The following is a 21,404-nucleotide window of genomic DNA, read 5'->3' as shown; positions in this document are numbered from 1 at the left end:
TATAATAATAGAGGTATATATCTTAACCATAATTATATGTTAATTTCAAAAATTACATGTGCCTCCTAGGGTTTCTTGTTTTTGTGTTTAATGCTTGTAGGTCTAATAATGAAAACACAGATCCTCAAATTTGGGTTGCATGCACACATAGGATTATTTGCTATGTATAAAACCCAACAGTGGTATCAGAGCTTTTTGTTGTTGTTTTCAATTATATTTGATACAAAATTATGAATTTGAAAAATTAGGGTTTATGCCAAATAAGCCCTAGGGCTTAGATTTTCGAAATTAGGGTTTCAAAACCCTAGTTTTCAAAATTTGTTAGGGTTACTTGAAACCTTTTTCAGTGGCCCCATGTTTTCGATTTTAGGGTTGGTAAACCTTAGTGTTTTCGAAAATACGTACCTCACCAAGGTTATATTTCAAAATTTTAGGGATTAGGATAATGTTATCTTTGGTAATTATCTTATTAATTGTTTAAATGGATAATTAAAAATTTTGAAATATCCCTTCCAAATTTTTTGAAATCTAGGGCATAAAGAGATTAGGTTATTTAATTATTTAATTTAATGGATGATCCTTTAAGATTTAATAATTTAAATTAATTGTTTAATTTTGGATAATTATTAAATTAAAGTTTTAATATTTATGATTTTAAAATTAAAAGGTATTAATTTTTCGAAAATTTTAAATTTGATTAAAAACCGTAGTATTTTGAAAATTTTAAAACACACCCTTATATTATATAAAATTAGAAATCTAATATATTATATATGTATAAGTAAAAGGTTAGTCTTACCATTAGTAGGCCTCATTCATGAAGTTGGTCTATAAGGGATGTTTAAGGAAGAGGCCTGTAAAATGACTGTTATTGGGTATCCACTCTTACCCACCACACTCTTAACTAGTGGAGGTCGGTAGCCGAACGAGTAGGATAGGACACAACCTTCCATTATAAGTATAATGAAATATAAAGTGACGAAACACTTTTATAAATTAGCAAATCTTGGTTACTTTAGGAAAAATGTGGAATTGATGCTAATCCATGAAATTGCACATGGCATCTTGTTGGTCGTTAGTAGAGGGTGTGTTGTTAACTAGCACATTAATATGGGACCAATGAAGGATGGCAATGGGTTTCTCGTAAGATTATCATTGATCAATGGAACGTGTGTGGTTAACCAGCACATTGATTGGGTGGTGATCGATATCGAGAGTACCAAGCTAATTTGCATGGTTATCCACACCTTGTTTGTGATCCTTGGCATACCAGTCACAAAAATGAAAGGCATAATCGAGATTAAATATCCCATTGAAAATTTCGATGAATCTTAAAGGATCTAGGAGTATCAATTCATTTAAAACTTAAATTTGTTTTCATTTTTCGTGGTGGAATTTGTAAATCATCATTTACCTACCTTCAAATATTTTGCAATTGGATTACGGCATCCTTCTTCCTAATTGTAGAATATTGTGTAGGATGCTAGCCTTGATATTTCATTTAGGTGTTATATCAAGGATTCTTATCAAATGACTTGAATTTTATGTCGTTTTGTATATGTCAAATGACTATGGTCTTCCCGAATCCTTTGGAAAAAGCTTTCCACTTGAAGATGATATTCCATGATTGGATCGTGGAAATGAAATCATGCTTCACTTCCTCCAGCTGTTCCAATAGTTCTCCCTGACCCACATGTTGGAAGACTTGAAAAGTTCAAGGCACTCATGCCTTATTGGCGAGTAAACACGAAAATGGAAAGTATGTGTGTGCACACGTCTTGGAGATGAAGTTGCACATTGACAAGTTGGGAATTTTAGGTGTCATTGTCTTAAGAAAGTTGGCTGTTGACTTGGTTCTTCAATCACTTCCCAAATCATATAATAAGTTCATTAGAGAGTACTATATGATGGACCATGACGTGACCCTCATTGATCTTACCTATTTGCTTATTGCTGCTGAATTAGCAATGATTTGGCGCACTGGTCAAGAAAACATGTTGGAAAGATCAACCTCCGAAACTTCCATGGACATTAACAATGTCAACATTGGAAGTCCAAAAAAGTCTTCTCTTCCCAATGGAAAGGGATTGGCTGAGGTCAAACTGTTTGACCAAATGGTAAAGAGAAAGGTTGAATCTGAGATTATCTCATGTGCTAGTCCAAGAGAGTCTATTTGTTTCTACTACCAAGAGAAGGGGCATTAGATGCGAAGCTGCCATATGTACCTGGAAGATCGCAAGGATGGGAGAGTCAAGATGTATGACTCTACTTCAGGTAAATCCATTATCTAACTCAATTAAGTTCCTATTTTTATATTCTTAATACATGATGTGATAAGATTGCATTTTGATGTTCTATAGGATCAAAGAAAAGAAAGGAAGCTTAAAAGGAAGAGTGAGCTGAGTCTGATCATGAAGAAATGGATTTCGATCGCATGGTTCGTAGATCGGATTTTTGACCTGCTACTTAGAAGAGTTAGGATAGGTTGCTTGGGAACGTTTAGTAACATAGTTTTCATTTGATATTGTATTGTAAGGACATGTTGTTTCCGCATTTTTAAATAAAATAATTTTTGGTTTTGTATTATTTATATCCTTGCAATGGCATTTGTGAAAATTAATGTTTGTATGTTTCTATTGTTAGAAATACTGAAATGGATGTGATTCTTAATTATGTTATTTGCGGTAGTGTCAAAAATTTTCCAAATAAGGAAAGGCTCTCATCACCTAAGTTTCAATTGGACATAAACTTGGAATCATGCAACTGGTATTATATGATGAATAAGAACCTTTGTATTTGGGAAATTAAGACTAATTCCTTGTTCACACAAGTATGTGAGTCCAGTGAAAGACTGGAAGATCTAGTACACATTGTTGTGCACTGGTCCAGTCCACTACAAAGAAGGATAAGAATATTCGTCACGATTTGCTAAAAGGTTGGTAAACATGGTTATGCTTACAATATTAAGTATAATTCTAATACCTTGAAAAGTTTCAATGTATAGTAGAACGAATAAGAGGAATCAATTCGGTAGAAAGATAAAAGTTTCTCCAATCTGAAAAGAAGGGAGAGTACTTAAGTATAATGTTTTATGATCATATTAGTGATTATGAAACTATATTACAATTGATCCTCTAAGGACACCTTAGTGCATTGGTGTGGCTAGGAAGAGGAATCGAAAATTGTTAAAATGGTTAAAGCAATAGGTGAATGATACTTCGTTCCAAAATCAAGTCTCAGAGTCATACTCCAAGATTGTGTATTGAGTGATATGTCTTAAGTAAGTTTATAACACATCCTAAAATGTGGAGTATAAATGTTTCTTACTCTTGCACATTTGAAATTGGTAAGTTGTGATGTCTTTTGATAAGACAAAGACCAACTAATACCAATTGTGTGTTGTGTTTTGTCTTGATAAGAATCTGCACTAACTCTTGAATATTTTTTTGTCGAGAAATGTCTATTGACAAGAGAATATTATATGTCAAGAGGTCAGTGGGAGTCTTAAAGATCTTGAAAAAGGTTCAAGAACTAATCAAGAGTAAACCTATTGACTATCACTATAAAATGACTTGAGGTTTATAACCTATCGTGTTGACATATTCTTATTTCTGTACCATTCCATTTTTAAGTCAACTATGCATGTGAGTTCTATGAGTTCTCATTTGATTGCAAAAGGCAAAGCACCTTGATCAATGGAAAGTACATTGATATGTAGGGGTGAGCTGCTCAATAACTTGGAAACAATGGTGGGACCCTTGATGGAAAGAAATTAAGATTAAACAAGTTCTGTCCATATGAGTTGGATTTGTCACAAACATTATCTTATGATTATGATTATGACAAATTCACATGGATAAGAACACTTACACCATAAAATATAAGTGGTAAGGTTTCTCTCCACTTCATGAAAATGATTGTGAGGAAACTCTTTCACTAAGAAAGATTTTAAGGAGTTAGTTGTTGTGTAAATTGCGTTCTCAAATTCGATTATGACTACGACATCCCTCTTCATAGTTCGAATTGTGCGAAACGGCAAATAGTCTACACATTTGGGACTTACTGTTGTGAGTTCTGAAATAGTTTAGACACACATATGAGCTTTCTAACGAAAGGTGTGTGGGTTTGAGAAGCTAAGATAAAGCCTTATTGAAGAATCTTGTGTCAGAAATCTGAACTTTGGTAAGAGAGTCAATAACTATTGATTTCTATAAGTCAAGTTGATTTCTGAATACATATCAAAGCTAGTGGGAGCATATGTGTTATGTTGGTAAAGATATAATCATCATGTTAGTAGGAACATGATTATTATGTTAAGTGTTGTGAGCTAGAAATATTAATTATAGAAACCAAAAGTTTCAATTTGCAAAGTTGCAGAGGTTGAAAAGCCGTTTTGCTATAATTAAGGGAGACGAACTAATACTTCATTTCAAATCTAAAAGCTTAGATCGAGAAATTTTAATCAAATTTAGTCAAAGGGCATATATGGATGTTATGTTGAAAAGGTTTTACATAAGGAAATTATGTATATGGCAATATTATAGCGAGAGACCGGTGAAGTATCATGTCTTTATGTAAGACGTTATGTATCGTATCCCATATGCTTTGGGTATAGGATCGACTACATATGATGTAATATTTGACCGTTCTGTCTATTCCAAATGCCTAGGGTGTTAAGAGGGAAAAGGAAAAGAATCGGATATGACTAAAATAACAACTGTCGAGGACAATCTAAGGTTCGCTAAGGATTAGTCGCTTGTGGGCATTTGGAAGTGTAGTAATCGATGGACCATATTGACATTATTATGAATACATAGGATTCTATTTAGAATGTGTTGTAATATGGAAAATATGTAAATGTTTCCATAATGGGAGTTGGATATTAAGAATATGTAGATTAGAAACTTTTATTCAAGAAGGATGTTCAAAGGAATGTACTTTGAATTTGAGACTTCATGTCTATGGAGTTTTCTTGTAACAATCTCTAATAGAGAGCTTTGTAACATAATTGGCAAAGTCTTTGTGACTTTGGGATTATGTCATTACAAAAGTATAATTGCATAAAATGATGGGAATTTTTAAATGAGTATCATTGGAAATGTGTTCAATTGATTTTTTTTCACAAAGTAAGGACCATTGGTAAACATAGTGTGCATGCTTGGAGCATGGGATGACTATTGATTCAATTCAAGTATTAAGTTGATTATCCGAAACATTATACAATGAATAATATGTAATTGATATGATGATTAAATAAAAAGTGTTTTATTTCTACTGACAATTTTTAAGGCCATATTGGATTCGATTATTATTGTGTTTCACTTCACATGTTTTGACTTCCTGAATAATAATATTATTCAAACCATCCATAGTTGATCATACTTTGGAAGTAGGTATTGAGGGAAGACTTTCATGAATGTAACTACAGATTGTCTGAAGCGTTTTATATATAGCAAAAGTCTGCTGTAGTACTCTTGAGTGCTCTTGAAATAAGATTTGAGTATTTGATTAAACCCTTGCTCACATGAATCACTTCATGGATTTTATCACGAGTGCTTGTGAGATGATAATATCCTATATTCTTGGAACGGAGACATATAGTTGCAGTTTATGAGTCAGTTGCTCATTGATAATATGTAAACATACTGGTAACTTGGTGTTATAAAACATATTGTCGTGTGTGATTTGATGAGTAAATAGAGCAAGCATATGAGTAAAAGTTTATCCATTCCTTTTACCCTGAGAGGGATAAAAATGATATTTGTGGTTCCCTCGATGATTTAATGATGACACCCTAAGCGCTCGGCCAAGCCTCGACTAAGTTGATGTGTTCAACTGAAGTCTATTGTCAATCGTCTTAAATTGGAAATCAGGAAACAATACATACACATAGAGAATAATTATAATCCATGTCTTATGTCTATAAAATATCTTGAGAATGGAGGAATATATGATCCCTTGTCTAAGGACACGTCACTGACTAGGTTAGAGTTCAAAATCGGCTTTTGGTAGCTATAATTTGCTAGTCAAATTTTAAAGTTATACTTGCTACTATAGTTATTAGACTTATCAAAGTGGGAGACTATTTTATTAGTTGTCTAAGCCCATAACTATAATTGATATGTACTTGAATTGATAGTAGCAATGTCCTTTTGGGTTGCCTTCAAACCTGACAATTGAATAGGATAACTGTTAGAGAGAGAAGAATGATGTATTAATTTATTACTTGGGTAATAAATTAAATTGAAATCAAGATACATGATTTATTAATGTATCATGGATATAATATGTTAATTAGAAATCATATTGTTTAATTAATATTTAATTAGAAATTAATTTGGAATTAATTTTAAGATTAAAGGAATTAATTGAAACTGTAGGGACTAAATGTGACAATGTTGAAAAAATGAGCATTGAACATTCTAGAACCTTCCTTACAAGTGGGGAATGGAATCTAGAGTGTCCTAGGGTTTCCTTAGGTTCTAAGGGTGCCTTGGAAGCCTTGGGGAGGAAGTTGAGGGATTAGGGCTATCTAAGATACACATGCCTTATCTTAAACCTTCCATATCACCTATATAAACCTCGATATAGTTGGATTTCATCCCATACACTCCAAGGAAGGCTTAGAGCCGAATTTTCACTTCCCTTCTCTTTCTCCATAGTAATCCTTGGTTGCTAGGTTTGTTTGTGAGCCATTAGTGGCGTGACACTTGTGGCGCTTGTTACCAAAGTTCAAGATCTTCAAGGATTTGATTGTTATTACAATATAACAATAAATGTATGTATCCTAACCCTAATTATATGTTAATTTCGAAAATTACATATGCCTCCTAGGGTTTCTAGTTTCTGTGTTCAATGCTTGTATGTCTAATAGTGAAAACATAGATCCTCAAATTAGGGTTGCATGCACACATATGATTGTTTGATATGTATAAAACCAAACAATATTTTCATCGGCTACCCACATAAGTCCTTTGGATATATCTTTTATAGACCGAGTGAAAATATTTTCTTTGTTGCGAGGAGAGGAGTCTTTCGTGAGATAGAACTCATATGCCAAGGGGATAGTGGGAGGCAAATTGACCTTGAATACCTTCAAGAGTTGAGTGATGAAGGAACCTCAAACACTAGCAATCAACCCGAGGAGGAAACTCCGGTTGAACCAATTGACAAGTGTGTACCTCCAAGATGGTCCAGTAGAGTTAGTGTCTCACCTGTGCTATATGGATTTCATATGACATCTGAGGGTGACATATTTATCCGTGATAGCACACTGATAGATTTAGATAAACCGAATAACTACAAGGAAGCCATGTCAGGCCCTGAGTCTGCTAAATGGAAAAAGGCTATGGATAACAAAATTTAGTCCATATATGACAATCAAGTTTGGAACTTGGTTGACTATGTACTTGGTCATAAGAAGGTCAGGTGCAAATGGATCTTCAAGTAGAAGATCGACATGGTTGGGAATGTACACACATATAAGGAGCGACTGGTTGCGAAGGGCTTTACTCAAACTCCGAGAGTTGACTATGATGAGACCTTCTCACCATTAGAGAAGATTAAATCTATAACGATTATGCTAGCCATAGCTGCATTTCATGATTATGAAATATGGCAAATGGATGTGAAAACCACTTTCGTTAATGGAAAGTTGGCTGAAGATGTTTACATGAATCGGCTAGAGGGTTTTGTCGATGCAAAGTAGCCTAATAGAGTGTGTAAGCTTGAGAAATTCATTTATGGATTAAACTAAGCATCTCGCAAATGGAGTCTTTTTTTTGATGAGAAAGTCAAAGATCTTGGATTTTCGAGAAGCGAAGATGAGTCATGTGTTTATGTGAAAGCTAGTGGGAGTATAGTGAGTATTCTGGTATTGTCTATTGATGACATACTGCTCATAGGAAATGACATCCCAACCTTGTAGGAGGTCAAGTCCTAGCTTGAGAAGTGTTTCTCTATGAAGGACCTCGGAGAAGCTGCTTATATCCTAGGGATAAGGATATTGAGAAACATAAGTAAAAGACTAATAGGACTTAGTCAAAGTATCTACTTAGACAAGGTGTTGAAATTTTTCAGCATGGAGAACTCCAAGAAAGGTGACTTACCTATCCAAGGGAATACCAAACTGATTAATAATCAGAGTCCAAGTACAGAGGCTGAGATAGCATAAATGAGTCATATATCGTATGCTTCTGCAGTTGGTTCGATCATGTATGCTATAACTTGTACTCTCCCTGATGTGACCTTTCCTTTGAGCGTGTTCAACAGATATCAAGGGAACCCTGGAAAAGCCCATTCGACTATTGTTAAGAACATTATTAAGTACCCGTGGAGGAGTAAGGAATAGGCCCTTACCCTTGGTAAGAGTGATGAATTGAGAGTAACAGGATATAGCGACGCGAGCCTCCAGACCGACAACGATAATTTCCACTCTCAATCATGCTGGATATTTATCCTGAATGGAGGAGCAGTGACATGGAAGAGTTCCAAGCAGGAGACTGTAGTTTATTTAACATGTGACTTAGAGTACATATCAGCAAGCAAAGCAGCGAAGGAGGCAATATGGTTTAAAAACTTCATCGGAGACCTTGGAGTTATTCCATCCATAAATGAGCCTGTGGAAATTTTTGTGATAACGAAGGGTCGGTTGCCTACCAAGGAACCGAGAGATCATGGAAGATCCAGAAATACCGACATAAACTACCAATTTATAATACATCAAGTAGAAGAAGGGCACCTCGTTGTGAAGAGGATACCTTCAGAGGACAACCCAACAGATTCCCTTACAAAGGGACAAACGAAGGTTAAGCACTTGCAACATTCGAGGGGAATTGGGCTAAAGGACGATATTAGTTTTAGTGATTAGATAAACTAAAACTTGTAATAGCTAAATTTTAATTGATATTTAATGTTAAAATAAAAGGAGTTTTATTTACAAGTAAAGTTACCGTCTTGTGTCAATTATTTACTATTGTTTCACTTTGCATGTTTTGACTTCTAGAATAATAAGATTTATTCAAATTATCCACAGTCGATCATACTTTGAAAGCGGGTATGAAAGAAGATTTTCATGAGTTGGCTTGTAGGATTGTCTAAGGTGTTAGGCATAGCAATAGGTTTGCTACACCATTCATGAGTACTTCTGAAGTAAGATTTGAGTATCGGATCAACCCGCGCTCACTTGAATCACTTCATGGGATTTATCACGAGTGATCGTGAGATGATAATATCATATAAGTCTTAAAACCTAGATATATGAGTTGTTGACAACACGTTGGTTGTGCATTGATGGCGCGCAAATGCATTAGTAACTTGATGTTATAAAATGTGTCATTGTGCATGATTTAATGAGTAGTTAGTACAAGCATATAATTTTGAAGTTTATCTGTTCCCTTTTATCCTTAGAGAATTAAAAGCGATATATTTGGTACCTCAATGATTCTGTTTTTACTTATGTTCCGGGCCCAGTCAAAACTAAATTGATGTGTTCAGTTATGTTCTATGTCAGACAAATCGGAAATTGGGAAACAAACTACTGGAAAATAAGTATGACATTGTTCCATGTATTTTTCTAGTTGATATCTTGAGAATAGAGGTTTATATAATCCCTTATCTAAAAGATGTGTCACTGACTGGGTCACAGTTGATAGTGGCTTTTGAAAGCTGACGATTGCTAAGTCGGATCCTAAAGTCACATTGGCAGATTTAGTTAGACTTATCCAAGTGGGAGACTATTGGATTTGGTGTCTAATCCCATAACTATAATTGGGATGTACTTGACCCGATAGCAGCATGGTCCTTTTGGGTTGCCTTCACCGGTGCAATTTGATAGTATGGATTTTTGAGAATAAGGTTATTTGTGAGTTATAAATATATTATAAGTATAATATATTTATATTATTTAATTAGTATTGATCAAATTTTAATTTGGAATTAATTTTGTGATCAAAAGAGACTAATTAAATATATGGGGATTGATTATGTAAATCAATGATCTATGTAATATGGTCTATTGATCCATGACTATATAGTTGGGCTAAACCAATAATCCATGGATAGTCCATGGAGGTTAAACCCATGGATCATGAGAATGTGGAAAGTCATGGGTTATTATGGTTTACAAAGTGTAACCCTAGCATTTTACACATTATAAATAGTGACCCCATAAGCCAAAATCGACTACACCCTCTTTAGAGTCAAGTAACATATTCTCTTAAAGCCTCCTCTTGCATATCGGTGTTTGTGAAACATTAGAGGCATCACACTTGAGGTTCTTAAGCTTTCAAAGGTCAAGAACGCTACCCTACTCAAGAGGTAATCATCTAAACCAAGTTTTTGTTATATAGCTTCAATCGTATGCTTACTAGGGTGAATGCTTTGGAAACACAAAATGCATGTATAATTAGAGAAAACATAGATCCAAATCATTTAGGGTTACATGTGCACAATAGGAGTGTTATACTGCTCAAAACCCAATAATGATATATCATCCTCCGTATGTCCTCATCAGTAGCATACTGTAGGATAAACAATGCTCGCTCCCGAAACTTGTCGTTGATCTCCGCCACCGTCTCAGTGGTCTCCTGGAGCTCCTGCAACTCCCTCATCATCCGTTTACCTCAATAGCTGCTGCAAACTCCCAGTCAAATCGCCGAATGAACTCGACCCATGTCATCTCAGCCGCACCGGCTGCTCCCGCCTAAGTAGTAACCTCGCCCCACCAATCTCGGGCACTGTCTCTTAGCATACAAGAAGCAAATCTCACCTTTGCCGCATCCGGGCAAGAACTCGTGTGTTGGGCATTCTCGATATCCGCCACCCATCGTCAGCTAACAATGGGGTCCCTAACCCCAAAAAACTTCGGCGCTCCGCATGCCTTGAACTCCCATAATGAGGGAGTTTGGGTCCCAACTTGGCTCGTAGCAATCTCAGCTCTGAATGCCCTGAGCCTCTCCTCCATAATCTTCATCATACCCTCCTTGACTATCCCAAAGATAACCGAGGTAGCGTCAAGGATGCCCCTTGTAACCTTGGTTGCAAAAAGCTCACACAGCCTCTCGTCAATGACCTTGGTAGTGTCGACTAATCCAGCTTCGGATCCAGATCCCGATCCTGATCCCCCCTTCTCCAAATCGTGTCACCACCATGATGAATCAAATGGTCATAAATCATAACGATCAGGGTCTCCATATAGGGTATCTTCCTACACCGGTCCTCCTTGAAGTTGTCAGATTTAACATTGGTTCGGGTACAGGTTCTGTGTATTTAGTAGTACGGGCCATATACTACCTTCCACACCTACCTGTACCTTTCCCTATGCTCTACCTGACAACGTCAATTTGTCCCAAAATAAGTTAGTCCACAGAGTACTGCACATCTCAAATCCTAGGTTGTCCTAAGATTTTCTTTACCATTACCAATCATATCCGGTTGCATTTATTCATGCAAATTATACACAGAAAAGGATCAAATAGATTTTCGAATAAAAGATTCTACCCTAGGAACACAACCAAACAAGGAATAGGAAATAAGGCCAAATAAATCATTCCAAGGCTATAAGCTCCTAACCATATACAATTTTAAAAGCATACACATAGCAAGTTCCATACGATCATAAAAGCTCAAATCTCAGTATAGCACGGCTAACACCTTGGGGAACTACTTACTTGGCTCGGCTGATCACGCTCGTTGCACTCTCATATTTTCACTTCTTTAAAAGCTTTTTATTTTACTTTTGAAAACAATTTTACCATTTCCTTAGTATGAGTCCTGACACACCTGATAGTGTGCCCGAACCCCTCAAACCAAGGCTCTGATACCAACCTGTAATGACCCAATTTTTCAAAAGAAATTTTTCATTTTTGATTAATCAAAACATGCCCATAAATTAAAAAAAACAAAATATAATTGTTTTCAAAAATCATGTCAATTACAACGTTTATTCCAAAACATCAGTGCCCCATAAAATACTGAGAGAGTGCACGCCGCGCCATCAACCCTTGTATTTGTCGTTAGGCTCTGATGTACCTGAATCAAATCCACAACCTGTAAGCTAATGCTTAGTGAGTCCCCCAGAGCATACCTCACACACAATCCACGTATCACATACCATATTAGCTATAAAAGCTACATATACCACATAGGCCATGCATACATAAACTTGTAAGGATGTCGTGCCCCCCCCCCCCCCCCCCCCAGGGTCTTATACCTTCGTGCCATTGGCTACCCCACATGGTCTTTACCTAGGAATGCCATAGGCTCCATCACATGGTCTTATATCCAACTGTCATGGGCTCCCCTTTGGTCTTCCATGCAATAACATACAAAATCAACTAGCATATCATATATCACAGAATTATCTATCATACTACATGACATATATATATATATATATATATATATATATATATATATATATATATATATATATATAAACATATAAGGATGTCGTGGGCTCCCCTAAGGTCTTATACCATCGTGCCATGGGCTAAACCACATGGTCTTTACCTAGGAATGACATGGGCTCACCCACATGGTCTTATATCCAATTGACACAAGATCCCCCAGGGTCTTCCATGAAAATATCATATAATCACTAGCATACCATTTAGCATAAAGCTAACTCTCATACCATATATCTCTACTATAGCTAGTTACCACATAACATAAAATGGGTTGGCATTGGTGCCTTAGACCCATTGGTATGCTGAGAAGACTCACCTCGAATGCAGAAGCTTTCTGAAAGAAATCCTTAGCTACTGCCTTATCCACTTCTTGAGCTATCAATACCAATCAATATACCCAATTAGCAATTGAGTCCCATACCATAATCCTTAATCCATGCATGGGGGTAAAACGACCATTCTACCCCTGCCTAGTATGATCCAAAACTAGGGCCCAAACCCAAAACAAAATCCCAACACTATAATGTCCATAAATCCATCAATGGCCTAATTTTCCAAATTAGGCAAAAACCTCTACTTGGGTCTTGCCATGAGGCCCAAATCCTTCTTTGTAGTCCAACACACTTAGCATCCCAATGGTCCAATAATAATCCAAACACTTAAGCCCAAAATGCTAAAAAAACACTTGTGACCCAAACCAAGGCCAAGTTTCCAAATTGAGTCCAAATCCTTCCGAGGCCTTTTCCCCACATCACTAACAAACCACAACCTGATGGCCCAACAGGCCTAAGATAAACATGCCCTACAGTTGGCCTACACTGAAGCCCAATAAGCAAAACCCATTCTGACTGAGTACGCAGGGCGTACTCAGCTGTACGCAGCGCGTACTAAGTTCATGACTTGTACGCTGCACGTGCCAACTTGTACGCCCAGCGTACTCCTCTGTTAAGTCCTTTTTGCTATTAGTCACTTAATGCTTCAAACCAAGGGTCCAAGTTACAGATCTGAGCTCTACTTAACTTCTTAATCCATAAAGTCACTGAATTGGTAGCTTTTATAACCTACATGAACCCAAACTCAAAGTATAGAAATCTACTTCCATGCAAATGACCATAACTCTTGCATGAAACCATTAAGACCTCCAAGATGGAAACTTTCTGCCTTAGGGACTCAAATAGCACCAAGGGTGGCAACCCTAAGCCTAAGAATCAGATTTGAAACTTAAAGCTTCATCCTTGGGACCAAAAAGGTCTAAAACTCAACAAAAGAGATCTGAGGAAATAACCACCAAGTTTAAGAATTTATACCTCATATGAGAGCCAAAAGTTGGTGTAGTTCTGGATATAAAAGCTCTATCTTCTTAAATAAGTCTTCATGAATGAACAACTTCTTCAAAAACACCAAAATACTCCTCTAATGGCCATCTAAGCTCCAAAATCACTCAAATGAGGGCTAATGGTCGATTTCTAGGGTTTAGAGGGATGGAGGCTGAAGATATTAGGGTTAGGTTATGAGATAAGGAGCTTAAATATGGTCAAAGACCATACAATAGGGTTCTGATCAGACAGGCGTACGCCCAACATAATTTTGGTACACCCAACGTACTCCAAAGAACATTCGTAACCATCCTGGTCAGTACGCCCAGTTTACTCCATGGTATGCCCTGCATACTGCCTTTTTCACTAGTACTCCCCGCATAATCATTGTTTACATCCCGTGTACTCTGCTAAGCCTGAAAACCACGAAACTTCCAAAGACCATAACTTCTTCATTCTAAGCCCGATTCCTACGATTCTTATATCCACGGAAAGGTAACAAGATGCCCTAATCTTAACTCTTACCTTTCCTAAAACCTTCCAAACAAAAACTCATTTCCCACAAAAGTCCAAACTGCCACTTCACCGAAATACCCCTAGGCTCCAAAATATGAGCCGAACACACAAATCACTTCTAATACATCACCCGCACCAAATGGGCCTAGATCTTAACTTCTCAAAAGCTATAATCCTTATAATGACCAACCTTCGAGCCATAGCCTCAAACTAGGAATTGATTCAGAATAGGGCGTTACATTTTGATGCAATTTAGCCAAGTTACGATCGGATAAAGATAGGTTGCGATCGCATAAATATAGCTTGCGATTGCATGGACTGTTGTTGCGATCACACAAGGACACTTTTATCATCCTAGTGAAATTTTGGCAAGAAAAAACTATGAAGCAAAGTTGTAACCAAACATGTGATCGCATCGATAAATTTGCGATTGCAAGTAGGGGGTATGCGACCGCAAGTCCTAAATTTTTTCTCTTTTTGATCGTCGTTCCTTCTTCCAAGGTGTTGTTGATCATTCATTGGCATCCTTCCTTGGTATACACTCCAGATACGCCCCAAAGCATCCACTAACGTGTCCCGAACTTGCCTAATCATCTGTAACATCCCCAATTTCACGGCCAGAAAAGACCAATTTGTTTATGCTTTGTTTTTAAAATCAGAGTAATCTTTTAAAGAAAATGGTTGCGGAATTTGCTCCCAAAACAAGATATGATAATAGCTTATCAAAACATTTCTCAAAGAGAATGCATTTTCATTTAATAATAAAACCTCGGGATGTCATGTTCCGATACAGACACATAAGCATAAACAGAACATACATTCATTTACACTATTGATTTACATCTCCTTTAATCTCTCAGTGCAAAGCAGCAATCGTATCGATACCTGTGATACAAAGAAAACTGAGTGGGTCAGGCTTGGGAGCCTGGTGAGAATATAGGGTTTTCAACCCACAATAATACAATTACTATATTCAATCATTAAAAAAACAACCCAATTACCCATCCCCATTATATTCTTTACTCTTAAGGTTTTACCCTAAGAATCAACTATCCTTTATTCATTCATTCCTAAGGATTGACCTAAGGAACTGGCACGAAGTCCATTGCTACCAAAGTTTATCTATCAGGTACTAAATCCATAGCTATCAGACGCTAACTCCATAGTCGCCGGGGTTTACTCAAGCGGCGCTAACTCCATAGTCACCAAGGTTCACTTAACAGGCACGAAGTCACATCATCACCAAGATTTACTCAATAGGTGCTAACTCCATAGTCACCAAGGTTTATACAATAGACGCTAACTCCATAGTCACCAAGGTTTATCTAACAGTAGGCGCTAACTCCATAGTGACCAAGGTTTATCTAACAGTAGGCGCTAGCTCCATAGTCACCAAGGTTCATCTAATAGTAGACGCTAACTCCATAGTCACCAAGGTTTATACAATAGGCGCTAACTCCATAGTCACCAAGGTTTATCTAACAGTAGGCGCTAACTCCATGGTCACCAAGGTTTATCTAACAATAGGCGCTAACTCCATAGTCACCAACTATCCCATCTACCCATGTTCTACACAACATTTTTGTAGATATAAATACTTACACAATTTAAATCATGTAACACTTGTATAAAACATCAATTCCATGCCCATTTCAAATAGACAAATAATATATAACACATAACACGTATTTCATAGCTAATACTTTATATTTATGTGTTAGAAGAAAGTAACCACACACTGAAACATATAAAAAACAATATATATACACATAGCACATATTTTATAAAATACTTCATATCTATGTGTAAGATGAAAGTGACCACACACTGACACATATAAACAACAATATATATATATATACATATAGCACGTATTTTATAAAATACTTCATACCTATGTGTAAGATGAAAGTGACTATACACTCACTTGATCAGAAGATGATCGTAAAACACTACAGCTCTAAGAGTAGTACTCTTCGGTGAAACCGGGATATATTCACACACTGGGTTTCTCACGGGCAGAGCTTCGGCTAGGAAACTCTTTTCTTCTCGGGATCTTCGGTGCTTCGGGACTCGCTTAGGGTCTCGGAGTTGATACCTGGGCTTCGGGGGGTTAAAATAGGGCTTAGAGGGTGTATCGGGAGTGGGAGAGAAGGGATGGAGCAACCATAGTCGGCTGGCCCTTCAAATCTATTTATAGGGAAAATTTGGCCCTTGCCACGTCGTGACACCCTTTTTCCACGTCGTGGGCTTGGTTGTCACTGCATACGTCATTCTAAGTTGCATCTGGGGTACTCTCAGAGGTGTCAGGAGACTTGTCACGTCGTGGTCTCTGACAGTTTTGGGGTTTCGCGCCCCGAACTTCAGAAATTCATAACTTTCGCATACGAACTCCGTTTTCGACGTTCTTTATATCGACGCGAAGGTGAGATTATGCTCTAAAACTATCGTTTACACTCCATTGGATAATTTTGACTTTATTCTTAATATATTATAATTATATTACTTATATATTATTTTTAGTAGGCCGGGATAGGAAAACTCTGTTATAAACTCATAACTCCTCCGTCTGACGTCCGTTTTCGTCCGTCTTTCCGTCATTGCACTACTATCAATGAGATATTCAATTCTCATTTAGATTGTTTTGGATAAATATTGCTCTAATGTAAATTCACTATTTACGTCGCGTTGTGTCGTGCTGGTTCTGTTGCGAAACTTCGACAGGTCATAACTTCTTCGTTATAACTCGGATTTCGACGTTCTTTATATTTTCGGAAACCTTGAGACATATACTACAACTTGGTTAAGATTAATCCTTCTAAATAATCTTCCATCAAAAATTCATTTTTGATGCTTATTGTCTCTAAATTGACTACCCCGGATCTACGGGCGTTACAATTACCTCACCCTTAGGATGATTACGTCCCGGAATTATCAACGAAACAGGATTCGTATATTGACTCCATAAGTTATCTCTCCATCCTAAGTGATAACTATAAGTTCTATATTTCCTCTAAAGAGTATCTAACTCTTGGACTTCTCGATAGCAGGTAGTGCTCAATCCTGCATCTACTCTTCGTACTATGTTGTACTTTCAATTGTAACCTTCGAGTTACAAAATAAATACTTATTGTGAACTCTTTCTTCATCTTAGGATAAATACATTCCTTTATCTATTGTAACAGACCGATGGGTTGTGTCCTGATGACCTCTCATCGTAGTCGGACTCAATTGATATGACCACTAGGGTCAGAATAACAACCATCTTACTAGTCATTACCGAAACAATGGTAACGACATACTTGAATAAAACAGAATCAATTACTAGCTTCTTGGTAACCTTGCGACTACCCATGATCCAAGCGTGAGTCCTGTGCTTCTAGTAGTATAGATCTCTACTACTATTCACACCTACTTATACTCGTCCCAATTATTGTCTCGCAGTCCCCAAGTCCTAAAATCACAAAACAATTTAGCACATACTAATGTGTCCAATTAATCATAACAATTCTCCTAGACTCTACTAGGACTTCTTCCATGTGTATCTTCAATCATTAATCATGCTTTAACTCGATTGGTGATGGAAATTCTAGATTATGGGACAACTTCAAGAATTTCACCATTCGTTCCATCATCCTGCCAATCGAAGGTGTACTTCATACGTACCGTACTCCTCTAAACGTTCTGTTATTTTATCAAACATAAACTAAAGGCAAGACACCACTCTTACGATATCTTCCGATAGGTGTCATTCACTATCATAAGCCTTTCATTTCCTCCATTTTCTCAATTCTCTACGAGTCTCCACCATGACGTTTTGTACACCCAAGCAGACGTTTGGTGTATCGGACGAGAATTTAAGATAAGAAAGTTGTATTTATGATAGACGTATAAATCTCCTTATCACTCTGAAATGTTTACATGCTAGTTCTAATATCGTAGTCGTACGCTTAGAATCCTAAATACATAAAGTTTCCAGATCTGGTAGGCAACAGACCATAAATCTGAACAAACAATTTCATATATGGCAAACATATAGCATTTAGCACATAAAAGCATTTTAGGAATTTTTCCTAAAATATAGTAGTGCTTGTGTCAATTTAGGTGTACTACCTAATATATTTTAGACACACTCCTCACGATCATAACTTAGCATTCTAAGTTTAAGTCTAGAAATTTCCTACAAATTCCTAGTTCGCTTAAACTAATGCTCTGATACCAACTGTGACATCCCCAATTCACGGCTAGAAAAGACCGATTTTTTTATGCTTTGTTTTTAAAATTAGAGTAATCTTTTAAAGAAAACGGTTTCGGAATTTGTTCCCAAAACAAGATATGATAATAACTTATCAAAACATTTCTCAAAGAGAATGCATTTTCATTTAATAATAAAACGTCGAGATGTCATGTTCCGATACAGACACATAAGCATAAACAAAACATACATTCATTTACACTATTGATTTACATCTCCTTTAATCTCTCAGTGCAAAGCAGGAATCGTATCGATACCTGTGATACAAAGAAAACTGAGTCGGTAAGGCTTGGGAGCCTAGTGAGCATATAAGGTTTTCAACCCACAATAATACAATTATTATATTCAATCATTAAACAAACAACCCAATTACCCATCCCCATTATATTCTTTACTCTTAAGGTTTTACCCTAAGAATCAACTATCCTTTATTCATTCATTCCTAAGGATTGACCTAAGGAATTGGCATGAAGTCCATTGCTCCCAAAGTTTATCTATCAGGTACTAAATCCAAAGCTATCAGATGCTAACTCCATAGTCGTCGGGGTTTACTGAAGCGGTGCAAACTCCATAGTCACCAAGGTTCACTTAACAGGCACAAAGTCACATCGTCACCAAGGTTTACTCAATAGGCACTAACTCCATAGTGACCAAGGTTTATACAATAGGCGCTAACTCCATAGTCACCAAGGTTTATACAATAGGCGCTAACTCCATAGTCACCAAGGTTTATATAACAGTAGGCGCTAACTCCATAGTCACCAAGGTTTATCTAACAGTAGACGCTAACTCCATAGTCACCAAGGTTTATATAACAGTAGGCGCTAACTCCATAGTCACCAAGGTTTATCTAACAGTAGGCGCTAACTCCATAGTCACCAGGGTTTATCTAACAATAGGCATTAACTCCATAGTCACCAACTATCCCATCTACCCATGTTCTACACAACATTTTTGTAGATATAAATACTTACACAGTTTAAATCATTTAACACTTGTATAAAACATCAATTTCATGCCGATTTCAAATAGACAAATAATATATAACACATAACACATATTTCATAGCTAATACTTTATATTTATGTGTTAGAAGAAAGTAACCACACACTGAAACATATAAAAAACAATATCTATATACACATAGCACATATTTTATAAAATACTTCACATCTATGTGTAAGATGAAAGTGACCACACACTGACACATATAAACAACAATATATATACACATAGCACGTATTTTATAAAATACTTCATATCTATGTGTAAGATGAAAGTGACTATACACTCACTTGATCAGAAGATGATCGTACAACACTACAGCTCTAAGATTAGTATTCTTCGGTGAAACCGGGATATATTCACACGCCGGGTTTCTCACGGGCAGAGCTTCGGCTCGAAAACTCTTTTCTTCTCTGGATCTTCGGCGATTCGGGACTGACTTCGGGTCTCGGGGTTGATACCGGGGCTTCGGGGGGTTAAAATAGGGCTTAGAGGGTGTATCGGGAGTGGGAGAGAAGGGATGGAGCAACCATAGTTGGCTGGCCCTTCAAATCTGTTTATAGGGAAAATTTGGCCCTTGCCACGTCGTGGCACCCTTTTTCCACGTCGTGGGCTTGGTCGTCACTGCATACGTCATTGAAAATTGCATCTGGGGGACTCTCGAAGGTGTCAGGAGACTTGCCACGTCGTGGTCTCTGACAGTTTTGGGGTTTCGCGCCCCGAACTTCTGAAATTCATAACTTTCGCATACGAACTCCGTTTTCGACGTTCTTTATATCGACGTGAAGGTGAGATTATGCTCTACAACTCTCGTTTAGACTCCATTGGCTAATTTTGACTTTATTTTTTGTATATTATAATTATATTACTTATATATTATTTTTAGTATGTCGGGACAGGAAAACTTCATTATAAACTCATAACTCCTCCGTCTGACGTCCGTTTTCATCTGTCTTTCCGTCGTTGCACTACTATCAATGAGATCTTCAATTCTCATTTAGATTGTTTTGGATAAATATCGCGTTGTGTCATGCCGGTTCTGTTATGAAACTTCGACAGGTCATAACTTCTTCATTATAACTCAGATTTCGACGTTCTTTATATTTTCGGAAACCTTGAGACATATACTACAACTTGGTTAAGATTAATACTTCTAAATAATCTTCCATCAAAAAATTATTTTTGATGCCTATTGTCTCTAAATTGACGAGCCCGGATCTACGGGTGTTACATCATCTATATGCTCCAAATTGCCCAGAAAAGTCATAACAAACGTGAGCAGTACAGGCATTCTACCAAATAATCACGAAACACGAAATACATAAGAATAATCCGAAGTTAGTTAGCTTTTTATAATGAAATACCAAGGAAATTGGGCTAAAAGATGCATATAAAATGCATCTAACAAACTTTCCCAAGTTTAGACCTTACTTGCCCTCGAGTAAGGAAAGGATAACTTTGGAAATGGAATAGAGGCTAAGGGCAATAAAGAAAAAACCTAGATACTAACAACTTAAAAACGAAAACCTAACTAACAGGAAATACAGAAGATAAACATAACAAAGAATAAAATATGCATGCAAAAATAAAGAAAATGCGTAATAAACGAAAAGAATATGAAAATGAGAAACGAACAACTAAAAATAAAAACAGGCTTAATTTTTTTTTTTTACTTTTTATATTTTTTTTATATACGATCAAACTTTATATCGAAAAGGGCTCCAATCACTTACACTAAGCAACCATCCTACTACCTTTCATGTATCAAAGACTCCCAAAGTGAGGAAGACCATAAAACGGTGTAACACAATAGTCCAAAACTAGTTTTATTTAAACTTTATACCTTAATTAGTCTTATGAGCGAAAATAACACAATTCGGATCTCATGTCCTTCAGATTGGATAG

Source organism: Lactuca saligna, chromosome 2, assembly GCF_052625555.1.
Source record: "Lactuca saligna cultivar CGN05327 chromosome 2, ASM5262555v1, whole genome shotgun sequence".
Lineage (NCBI taxonomy): Eukaryota > Viridiplantae > Streptophyta > Magnoliopsida > Asterales > Asteraceae > Lactuca > Lactuca saligna.
The sequence above is the reverse complement of the archived record's forward strand: the minus strand, read 5'-3'. Positions refer to the sequence as shown.